Genomic DNA, 18,433 nt, shown 5'->3' with positions numbered 1-18,433 from the left:
AATATATTGTTTCTCTCTGTAGCAGAGCTGTTAAATGAGGCTCATCCCGAGCAGATTCATGGATGTCTGATTTGTGAGGAAGAGATTTGTGAGGAAGATTCGCTCAGACCCAGAAAGGTTCTCTCACATCATTCTTTTATAGTGACACACTTAAGCTTTTAAAGTACTCTATATTTTAAATCATCATTTTTAGACTGACACCAGTGAGCTTGCATTTTTAATGCTACTTTTAATGCTTCTGATATTCTTCAAAGAAAGTGTCATCCACAACAGTAAATTGAGATGATCAACACTTTTTGTAATTTTGTTTTCATGAATGCATGAGCATGAATGTCACATAGAGTTTCAAAAACAACACATACTCATCCTGAAGTCTTTTATCCTGATAACAGAGTGAAGATTGCTTTAATTTTATATTTCTGCCAGATTTACCCATTACTGTCTTCCTGTCTCTGATTGGAGTCCTCTAAGCTCTCGCTGTTATCTACTCCAGGCATAAAACAAAGTCGTAACATTGCGAAGTTTAAAGTTGGTGTTGAAAACTGTAACATGTTAGTGATGCCTGCTGAGGAAAAATTAATGTTAGTGATTTTTAAACACACTGGATGTGCTACTGTACCTTTAACACTTCTATATGTAAATTCCCTGTAACCTCTTGCCAGTGTAAATATAGTGATGATTTTTTATTTATTTTTTCACCCAATTTGGAATGCCCAATTCCCAGTGCACTTTTGAGTCCTTGTGGTTGTGTAGTGATTCACCTCAATCCGGGTGGTGGAGGATGAATTCCGTGTCTGAGACCATCAATCTGCGCATCTTATCACGTGGCATAGTGCGTGTGGAGGCTTCATGCCAGCATCCACGCTCAACTCACCATGTGCCCCACTGAGAATGAACCACATTATAGCGACCATGAGGAGGTTACCCCATGTGACTCTACCCTCCCTAGCAACCGGGCCAATTTGATTGCTTAGGAGACCTGACTGGAGTCACTCAGCACACCCTGGGATTTGAACTAGTGAGCTAGTGAACTCCAGGGGTGGTAGCCAGTGTCTTTTACCACTGAGCTACCCAGGCCCCACTATATAGTGATGATTTTTAACATTCAAGTTTGATGGCTTGCCCCATAGACTTGCGTTGTAAGTGCATTACTGTACACAAATTTTGTGTTTGTTTCTTCAAATTGTGGAATTTTTGTGGTACTAAAATTACAATCAATGTTCTACGGAGCTCTTTAGAGGACTGAAATGGTTATATTTTTGCATTCCCTTGCAATTATTTTGGGTTCCCTCACAAGAAATTAACCATGGTTTAACTGCGGTATTTTATGGGTAAAACCATGAAAACCTAAAAATGAACCATTGCACAGCTCTTCTTGTTAGCAGTCTTGTCTTTTCTTTGGTTTAAGTTTATTAGTCTTGTTATCTTGTTTACAGTTCTGTCTCATCATTGGTTTTTGTTCATTAGTTCTGTCTGTTGATTGGTTGTCATTCCTACCTCGTCATGCCATGTTGCCACATCTGCCACGTCATGCCATGTTGCCACGTCTACCACATCATGCCATGTAGCCACGTCAAGTCACCACGGCCACCACCTCTGTACCCCCTGGGTCTCTGCCTCCACGTCCTGCCTCGCCAGGCCACGTTCCACGTCTTGCCTCACCAGACCCACCACCGGCTCCTCCTTGGTTTCCTGAGCCATGCCGGTCTCCAGGTCTTCCACCGGTCCCACCATGGTCTCCAGCCCCGTCTGGTCCCCTGTGTTTTCCAAGATTCACTGGTTAAAGTTTATTAGTCTTGTTATCTTGTTTACAGTTCTGTCTCATCATTGGTTTTTGATCATTAGTTATGTCTGTTGATTGGGTGTCATTGTCATGCATGTTCATGTATTTAAGCCCTCGTGTTTGGCCTTGTCGGATGTCAGGTATTGTTTGGGTAATGCTGTTTTCACGTCTGCTATGCCAAGTCAAGTTTAGAGTTAAGGTTCACGGTTCATGTTTCCTGTTCATGTTTATGTTTTCATTTCAGGTCTTGGAATTCCAGATTATGAATTGACTGCACCATGTAAATAAACTGCACATGGGTTCTGCATAATTATCGTCTTCATCTGCCTGTTGCTGCTAGAAATGTTACAATGTAAATCTGATCTTTTTAAGATGTTTAGCAGATGTTAATTAGAATTTAATGCTTTCTGGATGAAACACTCTTAAACAGACATTTCAGAGATGTACGTGTGGGTACTGTAAATCTGGGATGCCTGCAATGTATTGGGCGTGCATTCACATGTTTTTGTACTTGCGCAGAGTATGTTTCTAGTCTTAGAACTTTAGCTTTTTTCACTGGGATTATGAGCTCAGTATTTGTTCACAACTAACAATTCTAAAACACGCTTCATTTATAGATTTTGTCAATGTGTAATGCGCACTACAAACTTTTTGCCTAAATGTCCACAGAGAAAAATATCCACCACATGTCTTTCTTCAATGAATCTGTCACTTTGGGATATTTAAGGACAAACGCCATCGAATTTGTGAAGTATACTTTTTTCATATGTTACTGTATGCCATGTGCTTCAGACACTTATATAACAGTTTAAACAACTTAAACAGGTATGTTAAAAGTTCTGTTCATTTCTATGGGTGTACAATTACTTGGTGCACCTTTAACTTCAGTAAAAACTTATTCATGTGCTTTTTGAAACAGTTTGCTGCTTTTGGAATTGCAGTTTACTGTAGTGTCCACAGAGGGCGTGAGAGGGCAAAGAATCAGATGTTTATGGTCATTGTGTACAGTTTGGCAACCTCAGTCTTTCATTAATATCATTTACCTATAGATTTTTTAACAATCATACAATATATTTTATAGATAAATCAGAAGGCTTGAAGTTATCATTTTATTTTATTATAATTATAATTCACTAATATAATTATTTTAAACATATACTTGACAAATAGGGTACAATTAGACTAAAACCCCTTTTTTCTTCTTCTCCCAAATCACTAATTAGTATCAAAAACTACCACAGTACTTTTCTAAAAACATGTTTGTCAATATGCATTGCAAAAGTTTCCTGATCCATGAGATCATTGTGTGCAATGATCGATTTTAAGTATAATTGATCTAATATTTACTAATTACAAATGTTGTACATTTACATTTATTAAGCTCATGAAAATCCCTGAGATAATCACATTTATTTTGAGATAAAATAGTTCTTTGTAATTTTCAGTTTTGTTCAAGGTAATTAAATAAAACCTTTTTCAATAACTCTGCTGTAAGTGAAAGGATAGTACTTGGGACAAAAAGCCCCCCTAGGGGGCTAAAAGAAAACTATAAAACACATTTGTCTTTGGGGTAATGGATATGTTGTTAAAAATGTTAAATGTGGGCTCACTGGAGATTCATTTGTTGATAGATTTTATGAAATGCCAAATGTAATTGAGGTGCACACTTATCTGAAGTAGTTATTTTGAGTAAGCATTATTTTAATGTGATACTCAAAAAAACTCTTGCTGTCTCAAAAGCACATTTACATAAGTTGACAAATTTCGCCATACAACTATTGCCCCTGTATATACACAATATCACTAAAACCCCCTTGGGGCCTTTTACCCAAAGTGTGGGGTAAAAGGCCACCTCACCACCTTTTTTTATTTTTTTTATTTTATTTTTGTTTATTTAATTTTAAAATTTTATTTTTTAAGAATTTTAATCTTAACAACTTTCTGTTATTATTTCTTTTCACACAAATTATGTACTGTATTTCTTCACTTTTGATACACTTTGGGACAAAAAAATAAATAAATAAAAATTCCATCAGGTGTGTCTTTAGCCCTGTTGTACCCTACATCAGAAAATTTGGCAGTCACAGTTTATGATTATTATTCAGTAATATAATTTTTAACATTTTACATGTAATGTATTTGGATATCTATAGATACATCAGATAGATTTGCAGCCATAGAATTTAATGATTATTATTAAAAATGTTATATACAGTATGTATTATATGTAATGTTTTTATAGATGCTCTGCCAGGCAAAAGCTTAAAAAAAGCTTTATTGGAGGAGTTTATTCTAAAGACTCATGCTTCAATGCTTTAAATCAATTTTGTTTTGCTTAACAAAACTAAAATTGTAATTCTGAAAAAATTAAATAAATAAATAAATAAATATTCCCTGGATAGTAGCCTATAGTCTAGACAAAAAGTGGAGACTTTGAAGAATCTCAGATATAACATAGTTTTGATTTGATTAATACTTTAGGTCAGTATATATATATATATGTCCAATACTTCTATTTGTTATTCCATAGTTTTGATAATCATTTTACTGTTATTATCTTGTTGTTATTCTAAAATGTGGAATAATAATAATAATAATAATAAAGAATGAGTTGGGTTTAGTTGGGTTTAGAATGATGTCTTTTTATTTTAGACAATCCTGCCAAAATAATATATAGCCTTTAAGTTGTTGTGATCAGAAAATCATGACAATAAAGTTTGTGTTGTATGTGAAACAACAAATCCACACATGACTGAAGGCATGACTCATATCATATCTGTTCTCATCTGAAAGTGGGATTTTAGAGTGTGGAGAACTAAAAATAAGAGCCCACATCCTCAGAAACGCCTGGAACCCTTCCAGTTTTGTTTCTTGAATGAGATGCGCTGCTACAACAAACGACAGATGAGTCACATCTACCCCAAAGGAGGTCGAGTGGACTCCAGTAATTATATGCCACAGATTTTCTGGAACGCCGGCTGCCAGATGGTATCTCTGAACTTTCAGACCCCAGGTAATGCAGACCACACACACACACACACACACACACACACACACACAGTAACCATATGCTGCAGCATCTATGGTGTCCATCTGCGCCTCCACAAAGGTTCATCTCATTCACTTCAAGTTATTCAATTTTGCCAATTGCAACCAAAATTTCTGCACTCTGCATTACATTTATTTTATTTTTTACCATAATACAGTCGTTTTACCAGGTGAATCTCACGAAAACAAGTCTGTGTAATATAGCACCCTAAAAAGACAGAAAAAAGGAAAAGTAAGAATTTATATATTGCATAGGGAAAATAGAGCCTAAATGAAGAGTTTCTCCATTGCAACATTATTTTCATGATAATTATGCATTTAACTTCATTACTGTGCTGCATCCAGACTTTTCACATTTGTAAAATGAGTTGTTTTGCAATTTTAAAATTAAGGGTTAAGGCAGGAAGGCTAGAATCAAAATGTTTTTTTGTTTTTTTTTATTTTCTTCTGATTCCTTGAGTCAAGACAAACAAAATATATATCACTGTAGCTATATTTTCCACCATTTTTTATTTTCTGAAAAACCTACTTATTTGAGCTTATTCTTGGCCATTTGTCCGATTCGCACAAAATTTGGCATACATCAACTAAGGACTCTCCTGACCAAAATTTGTTCAACAAATTTTAATTTGTCAGATACAGTACTGTGCAAAAGTGTTAGACACATAAGATGTTTCACAAAAACATTTGTCTTAAGATGGTTATTTATATCTTCAGCTTTAGTGTGTCAATAGGAAATATAAATGTTAGACTCCCAAACATTACTTTTGCAAATAGAATAGAATAGAATAGAAGAACAGGGAGCCCTGCAAACAGATGTCATGGTCCCCACAAAGCCCCCCACTGAATATTGAGTCAGTCTGGGAGTACGAGAAGAGACAGAAGCAATTGAGACAGCCTAAATAGATAGAAGAACTGTGGCGAATTCTCCATGAAGCTTGGAACATCCTATCTGCCAACAACCAAGAAAAACTGTGTCCAGGTGTATCTCGGAGAATTGGGGCTGTTTTAAAGGCAAAGGTGGTCACACCGAATATTGATTTAATTTTTTTATGTTTACTGGACTTTGTATGACATTAAGTGATAAATGAAAACTATTTATGGCATTATTTTGAAGACATCCTCACTATGCAACATTTTTCACAAGTGCCTAAAACCTTTGCACAGTACTGAAATTTCGAAGATACAAGGCAATAATATTTTGGGCGTGGCTCGAATTCATTCTTCAACCTATATCTTTTGAATGCAAAGTCCAAACATAATGAAACTCGGAATACTTTGACAACAGAACATTTTGAGGATGCATGCTAAGTTTTGCCTAATTATGCCTGTAGGGGCGCTCTAACTAAAAGTCTGTTCTAAATCCATAACCATGATCAAGGACATTCACATGTGGCATGCATCTTCTTTGATTCAAGTGCTAACATATCCTTAAAATATTAATCAGACAAATAAACAAAAATGTCTTCCTACAGGCAATTAGAATTCAGTAGCCAACAAATACATTTGTGAATGACGATAGTCATGAAACTTGGTATATACCTGCAGGATGTCTTCAAGAAGCTTTATACCAAATTTTGTGAGAAACGGCCTCAAGATTGCACCAGGTCCGGACTGGCCATCGGGAGCGGCGGGGGAATTCCCAGTGGCCTGTCGACTGATTTGGCCCGCTGCCCTGCTTGTTTTTATTTATTTATTTAATTATTCATTATTTTATAGCATTGCCACCCAAGTGATTTGGACATTGGATAATAAATTGATAATAAATCACAAATCTGCTAGTCTTGACTAATCTGGGCCATCCCTAAAATGGGTCTTACAATTTGCATTGCCTGAGCGGTTCAAGTAAACATATGGAAGACCTGCTCATTCATTTAGTGCATGGACAAAGCACAGCGTACATTAGTGTCTAAATGCTTGCGCAGAGATCAGTTGAATGATAAAGTTTACCCTCTTTAACTTAATGCTGTTAATCTGGATGTGTGAAGCATGCTGTTTTGAAAAATAACCACAAAATTAGCTGAAATTCCACTTTTTCGAAATCGCCTTACGCAGTTTATCAGATTTGCATGAAATGCATTATGAATTATCTAGAGACTGTCCTAAAAAAAAAAAAAAAAAAAACATTCAGTGTTTTTCGATTTATGAAGTGGTTCGGAAGATAGAAGGCAATATATAACTGGCCTGTTACACCAAATTTCGTCAATTTCCGAAGCTGGGGGCAATATAAATAAACAAAAACGTAAAACTTTTAAGCTCTATGTTGACATTTAGAACCAATACAGCTGGATCCTCAGCATCAGACGGATCTGTTTGATCAAATCTTCTTTACAAACTGCATGGACCCCAATTATTACCGCTTGTGGCTACAATTCTTTGTTTTGCTTTGCTGATTTTCATTATATTATCATTACTGCAACCCAAATTTCTTATTTATTTTGACCAACTCGATTATATTATTAGAAATGTCTAAGACTCAAGTTTTAATATTTTGCCACTGTTTTACAATAGAAATTCTATGGTGACAATTGTATTTTTTTTATCTGTGCAAATTTCAAACCAGGAGTTATGACCGAAAGGCACTACTACAACTACTACCAGAATTATACTGTAAGTATGTTACAACATAAATACTCATTATTTTATTTATTTATTTGGATTACAGTAATAAAAATGACCATTTTCAACACAGTAATTAAAATGTTTGGGGGAAATGTGCAGGAAAATAGTGTCCTATAAACATGCTTCCTTTTTTTTTAAACAAAATATATTTATAATTTCTGTCTTTTGACTTTGGGGTAAAATATGACTGACATGTTCTTGACAGGTTTTGTAAGGGTTGCTCTACTGAAACTGATCTGAATCACTCTGACATTGTGATTTATAAGACCTGGGTGTTTTCATACAACTCAAATGTTGAACAGGAACCTTTTGAAGGACTTTGTGTGATGTGGAGACACTCTGACAGTGTATGTACACCTGAAACTCACACACACGTTTACACAGCGATCAGTCTTTGGTTTGTTCTGTTGTTGTCTGCTGGAGATGATCTGATGTGTCAGTTATGATGTCAGACACTGACAATATTCTGTTTTAAAAAAAGAGCAAATCAGGAAAGAGAATCCAGGCAAAAGAGAATGAAATCACCTCTGTAAGTCATAGATTCCCTGGGAACGCCCAAACTGAAACAGTATGAGTGCAATATTGAATGCTGATTGCTTAGAAGGGCTTACTGTGGTGGTACCATAGTACAGTTATGGTATCATATGGTAATACAATGATACCTTTCTAAAAATATATATCCTTTTTAATAAATGTTTATATCATGTTTGTATTTTGAATCTGTATACACTGTTAAAATATCAATTTGTTGTGCCCTGTATAGATTTGGCAATGCAACTCAACCAGGGAAAGTTTGAATATGATGGATCATGTGGTTATGTCAATACAAATATTAACAACTTTAATTTTTTGGGACATCTGATGCAGTAGAAATCATTCATTGTCACACTGTCTTTTACTTTTTTTTCTCGTATTTCTTCATTAACACTGTTGCAGTTGTCAGTGTTAATTTGCTCTCATCAAGTCACGCCACCGCAGTGAAAACTTCAAACATATTAATCAACACGTTAATCATGGAAAAGCCGTGCAATATCCATTAGCATTGTGTTTAGTGGTGTAAATTGAATATGGGACGTGAGGGACTTGATTAAATGGCTCGTTGCTTTAAGGGGGCAGCTAATAACAGCTCTTATATTAAAGGGTACTGGAAATCTGCCAGCGTCCCGTTGACTGTTTGGTTTTCAATTGGACACTGTCAGGTATCTACTGAAGCCAGATTTTATGTGCCAGCCGGATCGGATGTCCAATCCATTCTCTGAGACACCTTTGGATGGAGTGATTACTGATACCTGCAGTGTTCAGGTGTGTCCTCATGGGGTGCTGTGCTGTACTGTTTCAAGATGTGGGCTGTTAAAGGGATAGTTCTCCCAAAAAATTCTCTCATTATTTACTCACCCTCAGGTGTGTATGACTTTCTTTCTTCACCAGAACACATTTGAAGAAAAATAGAAAAATATCTCAGCTCAGTAGGTCCTTAAAATGCAAGTGGATGGTGATCAGACTTTTGAAGGACAGTCAGCATAACGTCATCCATATGACTCCAGTGGTTAAATTAATGTCTTCTAAAGCAACACAATCACTTTTGGGGGGGAAAAGATAAGTATTGTGTTGGCATGTTCACACGAGAACTGATGCACGTGTGACACACCCGGAAGAGCAGCGCTGTTTAAAAGTGAGAAGGAGGAACGCTGTACAGAAGCTTCGTTGGTTTTGGTTTAGATCTGTTATTATCTGTTTCTTTACTCACAATGGTGCATTTGTGTGCTTCTCCTGGATGTCTCAGCCAAGAAGAGAATGTGAGATTAAGTCCGAAACATTCCAACGTGAATATGTCACACGAGAGACCACATGATCTCCACCTTTTCATGAAGCTAACCGTAAGCGTTGGTTTATAGTTAAAAGTACTACTTAAATATTGGTCTTTTTCGTACCAGAAGTGATCGTGTTGCTTTAGAAGACATTAATTTAACCGCTGGAGTCGTATGGATGACGTTTATGCTGACCATCTGTGATTTTTGGAGCATCAAAAGAGAAATCTCCATTCACTAGCATTTTAAGTTTCAGTTGCCCACGTGACTAGCTTTGTGCTAAGTAGCATTAAGGCGTGTCCTGCTTTTTCACTGTACGGCTCATTAGCATCGTGTATATATTAGATGTGAATGCTGACACGGCAGCGGAAGTGGTAGCCCTCGTGTAAAGCCCTCCCCGTGTGAAGACCTACTTGTGTAAAGACCAGCGAGTCTACCTGTGCGAGTCCACCGAGCAAGGACACCGACAAGGCACCACTCACAATAGCACTTAAGTATCTTTTAATTGTATCTTTTTTCTTATTTTCCTTGTACATACTAACATGTCTACTTCACGAATAACATATGCCTTCAAGCACATCCTTGTTATCTGTTACAGATGGTTTACACGATATAGATGCAAGACAAAACGCAACCCACACAACCTACGGCCACTTTGCACTTCAGCACCTGCTCCGCTCTCTTTCTCAGTGGGACTCTGGAACTGCCAGTCAGCTGTGAACAAAGCTGACTTCATTCAAGCCTTTGCCACACAGTCCACCCTCAGCATCCTGGCACTGACAGAAACATGGATTCATCCAGAGGATACAGCAACACCTGCTGCTCTCTCCAACAACTTCCCTCACACCCCTCGACACACCGGTAGGGGTGGGGGAACAGGTTTGCTCATTCATAACAACTGGACTTTTTCACCACACTCTTCTCTATGTAACAATACTACTTTTGAATTCCATGTTATTACTACAATGCAACCCACAAAAATACATGTTGTTGTCATTTATCACCCTCCAGGTCAGCTGGCAAACTTTCTCGAGGAGTTGGATGTCCTGCTGTCCTCCTTCCCAGAGGATGGAAAGCCACTTATGGTTCTTGGTGATTTCAACATACACCAAGACAAGCCCCAGGCCACTGAACTGAATGCTCTTCTGGCCTCATTTGACTTGGAAAGACTAAGCGCCACAGCAACTCACAGATCGGGCAACCAGCTGGATCTCATTTTTACACGTAACTGTACCAACTCAAATATTCTTGTTACTCCTTTACATGTCTCTGATCACTACTTTGTTCAATTCAACATGACTCTCCCATCTACATTAAAACAGACTCCACCTTTGGTTTCCTTTTGCCGTAACCTCCGTTCTCTTTCACCCTCTCGCCTTTCCACTGCTGTCTCTACCTCTCTTCCCACACTAAATGTATTTTCCACCCTTGATGTAAACACTGCCACAGACACACTAAGCTCTACTTTAACAACCTGTCTAGACAACATCTGTCCTCTCTTCTCAAGGCCAGCACATACAACACCACCCAGCCCCTGGTTCTCTGACGTCCTTCGTGAACTGACCTCAGGGCAGCTGAGCGGAGATGGCGGAAATCTAAAGATCCAGCAGATCTAGGTAAGTATCAGTCTCTGCTTGCATTTTTTTCAGATAACGTTAAATCTGCAAAAACTTCCTACTACCAGAACAAGAGCAACAGCACCACAGACACTCGCAGCTTGTTTAGAACATTCAACACACTTCTCTGTCCTCCCCCTTCACTGCCTGACACATCACTGACAGCAGATGTCTTCGCTACATTTTTTACTAATAAGGTTACAACCATCAACAATACATTCTCAGCACCTCATCCTGTCAAACACCCGTCTCCTGTATGCAACTCCTCTGTCTCTATGTTCTCTCCTCTGACTGACTCTGAGGTCTCTAAACTCCTCCACTCAAACCACCCCACCACCTGTTCCCTTGACCCCATTCCTTCTCACCTTCTCCAGGCCATCTCTCCATCCATCTTACCTGCACTCACTCACATAATTAACACATCTCTACTTACAGGCACTTTTCCCACTACATTTAAGCAGGCTCGAGTAACCCTGCTGCTGAAGAAACCCGCACTTAACCCCACACAAATAGAACACTACGGACCAGTCTCTCTCATCCCATTCATGGCAAAAACACTTGAAAAGGGAGTTTTCAATCAAATCTCCACCTATCTCTTACAGAACAAGCTGCTGGATGACAATCAGTCAGGCTTCAAAAGTGGACACTGTCTGTCACTGAGTCGCTGAGACAGGCAAAAGCTGAATCCAGATCATCCGTCCTGATTCTACTTGGACCTTTATGCAGCCTTCGACACAGTCAACCATCAGGTCTTACTCTCCGCCCTCTCTTTGCTGGGCATCACAGGAACTGTGCTTGACTGGTTTAATTCCAATCTCTCAGGTAGGTCCTTCGAGGTAGCCTGGAGAGGTGAGGTGTCCAAGACACATTAGCTACTTACTGGGGTACCTCAGGGCTCAGTGCTTGGGCCACTTCTCTTCTCTATATACACAACATCACTGGGACCCATCATTCAGGCACATGGTTTCTCTTACCACTGCTACGCTGATGACAAGCAACTCTTCTTGTCTTTCCAGCCCAATGACACCACAGTGACTGCTCAAATCTCTGCCTGCCTGGCAGACATCCCTGGATGAAGGAACACCACCTGCAACTTAACCCAGCCAAGACTGAACTCCTTGTCTTTCCAGCCAACCCTGCTGTTGAACACAACATCACTGTGCAGCTGGGTGCAACTACAGTAATGCCTTCCAAAATGGTCAGAAATCTAGGGGTAACCATCGATAACAAATGAAATTTCAACGACCACATCTCAAAGACCGCAAGATCATGTAGATTTACGCTCTACAATATCAGGAAGATTAGACCCTTCCTCTCTGAACATGCCACACAAATTCTTGTCCAGTCACTTGTCATATCTAGACTGGACTACTGTAACGCTCTCATTGCAGGCCTCCCTGCATGTGCAGTTAGACCCCTGCAAATGATCCAGAATGCAGCAGCATGACTGGTCTTTAATGAACCAAAAAGAGCACGTTACTGGCTGCCAATTGATGTACGTATCAAGTTCAAGGCTCTGATGCTGGCATACATAACAGTCACTGGGTCTGCTCCAGCATACCTAAAATCGTTTCTGCAGAGCTATGCGCCCATTAGAAGCCTGCGGTCGGCTAAGGAATGTCGCCTTGTTGTACCAACACAAAGAGGCACCAAAACACTTTCCCGGACTTTCGGCTTCATCATACCACGTTGGTGGAACGACCTTCCCAACTCCATCCGTGAAGCTGACTCACTTTCTGTCTTCAAAAAACAGCTAAAAACACATCTTTTCCATGAGCACTTAACCAGTCATTAAAAAAAAAAAAAAAAAACATTTCCTTGTTGCACTTTAATCTGTTTTGAATAATATTCTGATGCTAGTGATACTTTGTAATATGGCACTTTTTGTACCACTGTCTCCTTAATATGTTCCTCTTTTGTAAGTTGCTTTGGATAAAAGCGTCTACCAAATGAATAAATGTAAATGTAGAACACAAAAGTTATTTAAAGAGAACTCAAAAATGATAGCAAGGGAACACAAAAGTTATTGCAAGGGAACACAAAATTTATTGTGATGGAAAGTAAAACGTATTTATTTTGGGGGAATGCAAAAGATATTGTGAGGAAACACACAAGTCCTTGTGAAAGAGATTAAACTATTGTGAGGAAACACAAAACTCTTTGAGAGAATGTAAAAGTAATTTCGAGGGAACACAAAAGTTATTGTGAGGGAACACAAAACTTATTTTGAAGGAATGCAAACTTATTGCGAGGGAACGCAAAAATAATTGTGAGGGAATGCAAAAGTTTTTTCAGAAAATAAATTCCCTTGCATTCCTCTAAGGGGCTCAATACTTCTGTGGAACACAAGAGGGAAATTTGTAAGAATGTTAATACTATTCTTTTTTTTTCCATTCAATGAAAGTGAATGGTGACTAAGGCTAAAATTCTGCCTTACATCTCCTTTTGTGTTCCACAGATGATAGAAAGTCGGGTTTGGTCATGAGGGATTGTTCATTTTTGTGTGAACTATTCCTTTAAATGGAGCAAAAGGTTCACTCAGTGAAAAATAATCTTTTTAACAAACATGCGTCTACTAAGTAATTTATTTATCCCTGTTAGTTAATTTTAACAAATGCTCTCAAATTGACTCAGATATTTGTTGTTCAGGTGATTTCGGGTCAGTTTTTGTCTGATAAGAAGATAGGTACATATGTGGAGGTGGACATCTATGGACTTCCCACGGACACGATTCATAAAGAGTTTCACAAGAGAATGGTGATGAACAATGGACTGAATCCGGTGTACAATGGAGAACCATATGTCTTCAGAAAGGTAACCATTGTAAAGACTGTGCCAACATGTTTTTATGCAGTTAATGTGTTATATCAGTACGCAAGTTCTTTTTACCACAGCGCTGAGGTTCTGATTCTAAATGCCCTTAATTGTTTTGTAGCTCAAAATACCAATGGAATAATATCAAATTTTCCCATCATTATCCAGAACGTATAAGACATGAAACTATATAGTGAATGTTAATTATATCTATCTAAATGAGCTAAATGGAGTAGTTACTATAGAGATCACCTTTATGAAAACCTCGAACAGTATAGTCCAATTATCCACACTGCCTTTATAGCAAGATCTGAATGTAAAGTCTTTTTAAAAGGTAATGTATAACTGCAAAACCTGAAGGGATACAGATAAAGCAACATAAAAAGGAGAATTTTGTCATTGTTTACTCACCCTTAATGGCGTTCCAAACCTTCATGCTGGTATTTATTCAGCGGTGCACAAAATAATAATTTTTTGAAGTAAGTTTTCTGTACAGCGCTCTTTTCCTTTTAACAAAAACATACAGTGACCACAGCTGTCAAACTCCAAAAAGGTAAACAAAAACTGTAAAAATACAAAATAGCCCATGATAAGTAGCATAAAAGTAGTGCATATGACTTTGTGTGAGGAACAGACCCAAATTTAAGTCAATATTCACTCAAAATCCTCTGGTGTTTTTTGTCCTTTTTTGCAGCTGAACTGTTGCGGTCACCAGGAACCATCATTGTATGGAAAAGAGCTGCGTAAAGATTCTTTAAAATGTAAAACACACACACACACACACACACACACACACACACACACACACACACACACACACACACACACACACACACAAAAACAACAACAACAACAACCACAGCATAAAGCTTTGGAACAACATGAAATGTTATGAATGAAATGTTAGTGACATCTTTCAAGTTTATTATTGAGCATTTACATTCCAGGTCACCATCTATCTTGTTGTGTGCTTGTTTTTGATACTTCTCCTGTGAACTCAAAATGCCTCAGTTGATCCCACAGGTACTTCTTCCAGACCTGGCCATGCTGCGAGTGGCAGTGTACGCTGACAACAGTAAGCTGATTCGACAGAGAATACTCCCGCTGAATGGACTGCAGTCGGGTTTCCCTACGAAATGAGTACAACAAACCTCTGTCTCTCGCCACTGTCTTCTGCAATATCATCTTCAAAACATATGTGCCCGACGGCTTCAGAGGTTAGAAAACGTTAACATCATCTGCTTGGCAAATAAGGTCGTTGTGTGAAGCCAAGTTAGTGAGCAGCACCGTTATGAAAACAAGCCAAAGAAATAGTAGATCCAATCAAGAAATGACATATGAAATGTTTGTCATTCATGAAGCCTTTGGACTACAAGAATAATTGATGTCTCTTTTCAATATAGACACAGTGAAGGTTGTCCAAATGATATAATTAAAATCATAAAGAAAAAAGTTTAAAAGCTAAAAGTTATTGGACTGTGTTTAGTAATTAATTTGTATAAAATATTTTTTTAGTAAAAAATATGCCAGCGCAAACTAGCCGTCAGCTGGTCAGAAAATACATTATAACTTGAAGATCATAAAATTTCGTCAAAAGTTTTAGTCCTCTGGTATTTTTCTACTGTGAAATCTTTCATTTCAGCCATTGTAGATGCTCTGTCTGCTCCCAAAAATGTCTTATCCATCTGTGAGAAGAGGACTGACCAGATAAGAGTCATGGGTATAGAGGCGGTAAGTATTCGTTTACTTTAATCAGTTCTCCATGCACTCTTGAACTTCATGAATTGGTTAGTATCATTAAAATCTCAGCATTAAAGTGATGCAATAGCACAATCTCTAAAAGTCTTAAAAGTAGCTAAAGAATTTTCTCTCATGAACATTTAGCAACTTAGCTTAGGAATGCTTTGCCCAAAAATCTACATTCCATCATCATTTACTCACACTCATGTTGTTTCAACCCTTTATGACTTTCTCTCTTCAGTGGAACACAAAAGGAATGTTTTGCACAAATTTTGGGCAATTTTTGGGCGAAAAAAAAAAATCTATAAAAATATGGTTATTTCTTCAACTTTGGGCACTTTCATGTTCAATGAGTTGATTTGTATTAAAACAAATATTTGTATTTATTATCATTATTATCATTTTTATTTTAGGATGGTCATATTAAAACTGAATTGGAAAATGTTTACCAGTTGTTCATCATTTATTTTTTGTTCTTTTATTTATAGATTTGACTGTTTTACCCCTGTCCCAGACTTCCATACAGTATTAAACTATGACAATCCATTATACAAACACAAATTATTACGTTTAAAACTATGACCATCTTAACAAAGAGTGAAATAAACAGAAACCATTTCAATATTTATTGTGTGAAAATGATTTCTTTCCATTTAAAAAAATGACAACTGTCCCACAGTTGTGGCATCATTTCCAACTTACCAAACAATTTTACCCCTAATAATATTTTCTTAACAAGTTAGTGTACTTGTTAACCAAGTGGACAAAAGTGTCAGCGAAGAGCATGCTTGAGATGAAATATGAGACAAAACAAAAAAATAAAAAATAAATCAAGGGAAATGTCACTCTTGAACAGAAGATTTTTATTGGGCATTATTTACATCAAGCTGTATTTTTGCAAAATTATGCAAAAAGTGTGAAAATATGAGGCTCTTTTTTCATGGCCATGCTATGACCGTGTGTAACATCTTATCCAGTTTTCGTAAGAGCACTAATTCTAAGTGCAGTTTTCTTGCCAGTGCAAAGCGCAATTGGGCGGGAGTGTTTGCGCTATCTATGGGTGCATGCGCACAAACTGTGGGTGTATTGTATGAGGTGGTGCAAAGTGCAAAACATTTATCCTGAAAAATAGGTCATTGCGCTAATATATTTTAGAAGCATGTCTGTTTTCAGTGCTAAGTCTAAATTCAGTTCTTACATTTGCAGTTTGGAGATACCACCAGCAGGTGGTAATAAAGTTCATGTCCAAAATATGGTTATAGTTTTCATGACTTTCCAAGAGAATAACTACTTCTTCACTTGTGATGCATGTACATACACTGATGGACATTGTTAGTAGACAAAAAACAAAACAAAAAAACATTCTCTGTGAACTGTTCCTTTATTATTGGAACTGTTTTAAGTGTAGAAATGGTCTCTTTGAAGAATTATCTCATTGAGTGAAATTCCTGTTTTGTTCATTTAGCCAGATATTGCTGATGTTTTGAGTGACAGCAGGAGGGACAGTAAGAAACGGAAGTTTCTTGTCACCGCAGATGTATATAGACACACAGAAATCAACACTAAAACAAAGTACCATCATCTGCTCCAAAGAGGGTAAAATTGCATTCACTGTTGCACTTTAGTGATCTGTTTGTTCATTTAATCACAAACTAGTCACATGTGCGACACTAATATTCCAAAACCACACGTCTTCATTTCGGATTCAAACTGTTTGTTCATGTACAAACAGGCAACAGAAAGATGTGAACGCTTTGAAGAGGAAGCTGGTGACCGCAAGTCTCTGACTTCATTGACTTGATTATGAGCACGTTTATGTCTGCTGTGTCTTAATGTTCAAGTGTCAGAGAGACTGAAGCCTTCAGGGCAGAAACTCTGAACACTCAGATACAAAGACAGATGAGAAAATAATGCTGCTTTTTATTTCAGGCACACGCCGCTCTGCAGAGCTCCTACTGCGCTCAGGTGGGCAGAACTGTTGCTCAACATGATAAAGAGAAACGAGCTGCTGGAGAGGCAATTTGAGAAAAGCATCAAGAAAGCCAGGTAAATGTGATGCTAGTTTTTCCAGTGCATTCATATGTTTCGTTTCATATAGAACACAATACCGATTCATAAATGTCACAAAACTGTTGTCTTCATTTTCAACACTATATTTATTGTTTTACCATTAATAACGAACTTAGATTTTGTTTAAAATGCTGTTCACAATCAATTTACTTCTGTAATCTGTTGTGTCATTAAGTGCTACAAGATATTCAATGAGAAAACAATGTATGGCTGGACTTGATTTTATCCAGTAAAAAATTGTTGGATTGGAATAAAGTGGGGATTTGTGACATCACCAAAAAAAAAAAAAAAAAAAATCGTTTCAGTGGCAGAGCACAAACTTTTCAAAGACAAAGATTATTTTTTCTTTGGAGTAACGTGCAACTGATGAATCATTTTCAATTAGACCAAAAACATGTTTGTTTGTTTTTTTTTGTGGATTTTGGAATCCACAATTTGGAATGCCCAATTCCAAATGCACTCTAAGTCCTCATGGTGGCGTAATGGCTCGTCTCAATCCAGGTGGAGGAGGATGAATCTCAGTTGCCTCCGCGTCTGAGACCGTCAATCCACGCATCTTATCACGTGGCTTGTTGAGCGCGTTACCGCAGAGACGTAGCGCGTGTGGAGGCTTCATGCTATTCTCCGCGGCATCCACGCACAACTCACCACGCACCCCACCGAGAGCGAACCACATTATAGTGACCACGAGGAGGTTACCCCATGTGACTCTACCCTCCCTAGCAACCAGGCCAATTTGGTTGCTTAGGAGACCTGGCTGGAGTCACTCAGCACACCCTGGATTCAAACTTGCGACTCCAGGTGTGGTAGTCAGTGTCTTTACTCGCTGAGCTACCCAGGCCCCCGCAAAAACATGTTTTAATAAAAATGTAAATAAAGTCAGTTTTGATGCCATGTTGACTGACATATGAATTTTTAAAAGTACAAATATT

At 37.8% G+C, this 18,433-nt stretch overlaps 1 pseudogene; it reads left to right on the top strand.

Moving 5' to 3' along the window:
- Positions 1-17,456, top strand: part of LOC127410770 (1-phosphatidylinositol 4,5-bisphosphate phosphodiesterase beta-4-like) — a 26,357-nt pseudogene extending 8,901 nt beyond the window's left edge.
- Positions 17,457-18,433: the final 977 nt, after the last annotated feature.

This window comes from Myxocyprinus asiaticus, chromosome 20, assembly GCF_019703515.2.
Source record: "Myxocyprinus asiaticus isolate MX2 ecotype Aquarium Trade chromosome 20, UBuf_Myxa_2, whole genome shotgun sequence".
NCBI lineage: Eukaryota > Metazoa > Chordata > Actinopteri > Cypriniformes > Catostomidae > Myxocyprinus > Myxocyprinus asiaticus.
The sequence above is the reverse complement of the archived record's forward strand: the minus strand, read 5'-3'. Positions and strand labels throughout refer to the sequence as shown.